This window comes from Podarcis filfolensis, assembly GCF_964270895.1.
Source record: "Podarcis filfolensis genome assembly, chromosome: 5".
Classification (NCBI taxonomy): Eukaryota; Metazoa; Chordata; class Lepidosauria; order Squamata; family Lacertidae; genus Podarcis; species Podarcis filfolensis.
In genome coordinates, this window is record NC_139608.1 from 98,455,345 (window position 1) to 98,459,923 (window position 4,579).

General features: G+C 39.6%; 1 long non-coding RNA gene across 1 annotated transcript; it reads left to right on the top strand.

The window, feature by feature from the left end:
* Window positions 1-1,876: 1,876 nt before the first annotated feature.
* On the top strand, window positions 1,877-3,719 carry LOC310763587. Its single transcript, XR_014548684.1, has 2 exons — window positions 1,877-2,002; window positions 2,177-3,719. It is a non-coding gene; the product is annotated as an uncharacterized lncRNA (long non-coding RNA).
* Window positions 3,720-4,579: the final 860 nt, after the last annotated feature.

A 4,579-nucleotide genomic window follows, 5' to 3' on the forward strand; every position in this document is an offset into this window, starting at 1 on the left:
TGCACTGCATTTGTAATTAAAAACTTTTTAAAAAATATATAGGGAACAATTAATAAGCCAACATTGCTATGCAACCCACTTAATGTGCCAGCACCATTGAGATGGATGGGAGAGTTGCACAGCACCATTCCTTGGTAGGTTGTGCTATTTAATGGTGGCTTTTGATTGCCCCAGGAAAGAGACAAGCCATAGAGACAGAGCCTGGTGCTTCCAATTACAGTGGCGTAGCGTGGGTTGTCAGCACCCAGGGCAAGGCAAGTAATTTCCGCCCCCTAACCCGTGGATTTGCGCCCCCTAACCCATGGATTTGCCCTAACCCCACATGTTGCGCCCGGTGCGGCCCGCCCCCCCTGCACCCCCCACGCTACGCCACTGTCCAATTATGTCTACTTTGGAGCTAAAGGAAACAAACCTCATATAAAAACATGTTGGTTACTTAAATATTTGTGGTTTTAGTTTTATTTGGAAGCATTCTAATATGTTGCCTTGAGCAATATAGGTGATACCTGCTCTACTTGCAATGGCTTTTACTGATTGATACTTACAATTTACACCTCCTTGTGTAGAACAATTTTAAAATGCGGGCTTGAACCAGAGTACCTAACTGACAACATAGTCTATAACTTTATTTTTCTGCACTGTTTATTTTTTTCTAGGCAGCAATAAAACAACCTGTGAAAAGCTCTATCAGATGTATTATAACTGTATTGTAAGCTTACTTTCTGAGACTCTGCTTCTGAATCTGTTATGCTCCTGGGTCATCAGGCTTTTCTAAAGATGTTTGTTAAATCATAATTGGGAGAGGGGGGAGCAAAGCAAGAGTTAGACGAAGAAAATGACCAAGGATCAAACCTCATGTCTGCATTTAGAACAGTTTTCACAAATGGAGACTTATGAAAGGAAAGATCTTAGCATTTCACCCAAGGATTAATGGACTCAATGAATGCAAGGTAGACTCATTACAGATACGGTGAAGGAAGTAATCCCTGAGCGTCCTTTCTAATTCAGTGACTTGTGTTGCTTTTTAAAAGCTTTACTAGCTAATGCCTAGGAAATGTACAATTAATCAAAATTCTATCAACATGTTGATTTCCAAGGCAATGAAAGAAAACAGTTAGTGTTACACTGACATGATGGGCAAAGAGGAACAGTCATTTATCTAATTGATTCTTTCCAAAACGAGATCCCACTGACAAGTTGGCAAATGAGATGAAGGGAATCCAGGTTGCTTCAAACGCCCCCAGTTTAGATTGCCACTTGAACAATCTGATGTTTTCAGTTTTTTCAATGCACCTAATGCAACTATATCAATTATCAAATGAGGATTCAGTTGAAGGTGGGTTTTTTGCCTTATTTTGAAGGTGGGTTACTTAATGAAATACCAGGGATGAGAACTTAACTCCAGACATCTCTCTCTTGTCCTCTTCCCTTAAGAGAGGGCTGGTGGCCTTTAGACTTCCCAGCTCTGCCTTGCAGGTCAGTAGCTTTTAAGGAACTTTAGTAATATTTGTTCAAAACGGAGGGAAGAGAAACAACTCGGGTTCATGCTTCATGACACATGCTTCATGAGAAATGCAGCCCCTCCCACACCAATAAAATCACCGGGGGGGCATGGTCTGGTTGGGTTCATCTGACTTCTATATAGGGAACTTCACCATGGTCTGATTTCCACAATGATTGGGATACTTTTAGAGCTGCCACTATTGTGAGAATTTGTGCATCCATGTGCACAGTATCAAAGTTACAGTGGTACCTGGGGATGCAAACGTGATCCATTCCAGAGCCCTGTTCTCATCCAGAAGTGAAGCACCCCGTGTCCACGCGGGTCGCATTTTGCCGCTTCCGCGCATGCGCGCGACATCATTTTGACCGTCTGCGCATGCATGTGCATTCGGCGAAACCCAGAAGTAACATGCTGTTACTTCCGGGTTGCCGCGGAGTGCAACCCGAAAATACTTAACTTGAAGCACATTTATCCCAAGGTATGACTGTATTGAGTTCTGTAAATAGTGCTTTTCTGCTAGACAGCTGCAAATACTCTATAGATCTCTCTCTCTCTCTGATCCTAGGGACTTGAGGCGGAGAAGGGAAAAGACTTCTGTTATGTTCACTATGAAAGTGATAGTTGGGTAATACAAAGGGGGCATGTTAGCATCTTTCCTTTGTTTCCCTTCAGTGTGTTCCCTCATCCCACCTCAAGGGTTAACTTATTGCAAGACTTGCTATGTTTCACCTGCTTTTAAGCGTGAGGCAGGGAGCTGAGAAATGCATAGGCCTTCCACCAAAGCGGCAAAACAGCTTTTAGGAAGAGGAAATGTGTATTATACTTGCTTTATAAATAAAAACACTTGAGAAATAGTAGTGGAGGAGAGCATTCCAGCTTTAATTGACCTTGCATTAAACAACAAAGCAATGCTTCACAACATTTTTCATAATGTAATAGTTGTAACTAGGGAGACTTCATCGTCTAGCACATCTGGATTTTGTGTTGGGTTTTAAATTCAGGTCCTGGTTATTGACCAGCTCAGTCTTTCAGTTCATATGATAACAACATTCTGGTTGAATAAGCTAAATGCAACTTCAAGCTTCATAAAAGCTACCAGGGTTAAGGCATGGGAAATCCTAGACATGCAGGTAACTTCTTGCTTTCATTTATTACCAGTTAATAGCTATATGCATTGCTGGCTGAAGTGATCAGTTACAGGGTTAAAGCTGTGAAGCAGGGCAGCAGAGCAACTTGATTTTTAAACTCTTTTCCTTAATTCTATCCTGTCATGTGCCTTTTGGAGTGATCTGCAGGTTCAAAGCCTTAAGAAATTTTGAATAGCAGTATTTAAGTACAGTATCATAGGCAATACTACATTCTTTGATACAAATGTATAAAAATGAAATAACTTCACACGTATTTTGGATTATTTGTTTTAAACTTAATTTTGGATTATATTGTGATGTACAATAGCCTGTGGAAATGCATCATGTTGTTCGCAAAAACTGTTGAACAGGTTTATGAGATTGGTTTACGTCATTCTCTGCATTTACGGTTAGAGGAAGTGAAAATGAAACAAGCTCCTTTAAAAAAGAAAAAAGGGGAATTTGCACATTCCCCCACTGGTGGGAATGGATAGTGTGCCTGGCTGCCTGCAGGGGGCTGGACGAACAGTCTATATTCTTGTACATTGCTTCTCTACATGATGGAGGATTCTTATGTGCCTTCCTTAGAGTAACACTAACAATGCAATCCTAGTATGTTCACTCAGAAATAAGGTTTTGCTGAGTTGAAAGGGGCTTACAGGATTGGAATTTTAACTCAGGTTAAATTCAGTAATAAAACAGCTGCATGTAGTAGCATTTAGATGTGGGTATGAAATCTCTTTAGTAAAATATGAGTTTTATAGAGGAGTAACATTGAATTCTTCCCTTTTCTGCTTGCAAAAAAACTCACCCAGAGTATTTAAATCTGGTCGATCCATTTTAGAATAAAAATGCCTATTAATTGACAATGTATTTTTCTAATTTTTGACTGATTTTCCTGTTCAGACAACAAAGGATTGAATAAGAAAAAATGTATTTAATGAGTCTGCTGGAATATTGTCCAAATCTGTGTGTACTTTAAACTCTGTAAGGACTGATGAATGTATGTAAAAACACTTCACAGTGTGATTTTTGCCTTAATGGTTTAAAATAGTCTTTCTTAAAATAAAATGTTCATTTAAAATGTATCTTGGTTTTTATTGTTATTACTTTAGATACTGAAAGCATTTTTACCCCACCCTTTTGCCACACACAGTACAACCACAACCCTTAAGCTTATTCTGAAACACATGACGCACAAGAAAAATGTAGAAAACAAACTCTGGGCACTGTCACCCCCAGAGCAACACCTCTCACATTTAGCGACAGCTTTTGTTAGCCTCTAAGACAGGGGTGCCCAAACTTTTTTCAAAGAGGGCCAGATTTGATGATGTGAACATGCTTGAGGGCCAACCAAAGATAACCTTTTTTTAGGATTGAAGTTGCTGAAGTTTTTTACCCCAGGAGGTTTTTTACCCACAAGGGTCAGATTAGGCCCCAAAACAGACTAGGGACATGCCTGCTCTAAGAAAAAGCACTGCATCTTGCACTTAATTGACTGATTATATTCCTGTGCTGCTTTTTGTTGAAATGAATTCTAAAGCGGCTTGCAAACAATAAATAACAGTAAAATGATAAAACACAATAGAACATCACAAAAACAGCATAAATAACATAGAATAACAAATCATCAGTGAAACAATTGCAATCTAAAAAAAACACTGTTAACAAAGCAACAACTGAAAACGCCACCACAATTAAAGCAAAAGTCATATATGATTTTCCTTGATAGTGAGAGAAGTTGGGCGTGGTTGGTTGTCTTGGCTGTATAATCAAATAGAACTCCAGTGACACGGGTGTAAAACCACACATGCCCCCTCTTAAGTATTACCACCCCACCCTCTCTCCCCCACCTCTCCCCCTTCTTCCCCCACAGTATTCGAAACAACACATTCTCACATCAAAAGTATGAAGATTCTACAATTTGGAAAAAAGAGAACACATGTTC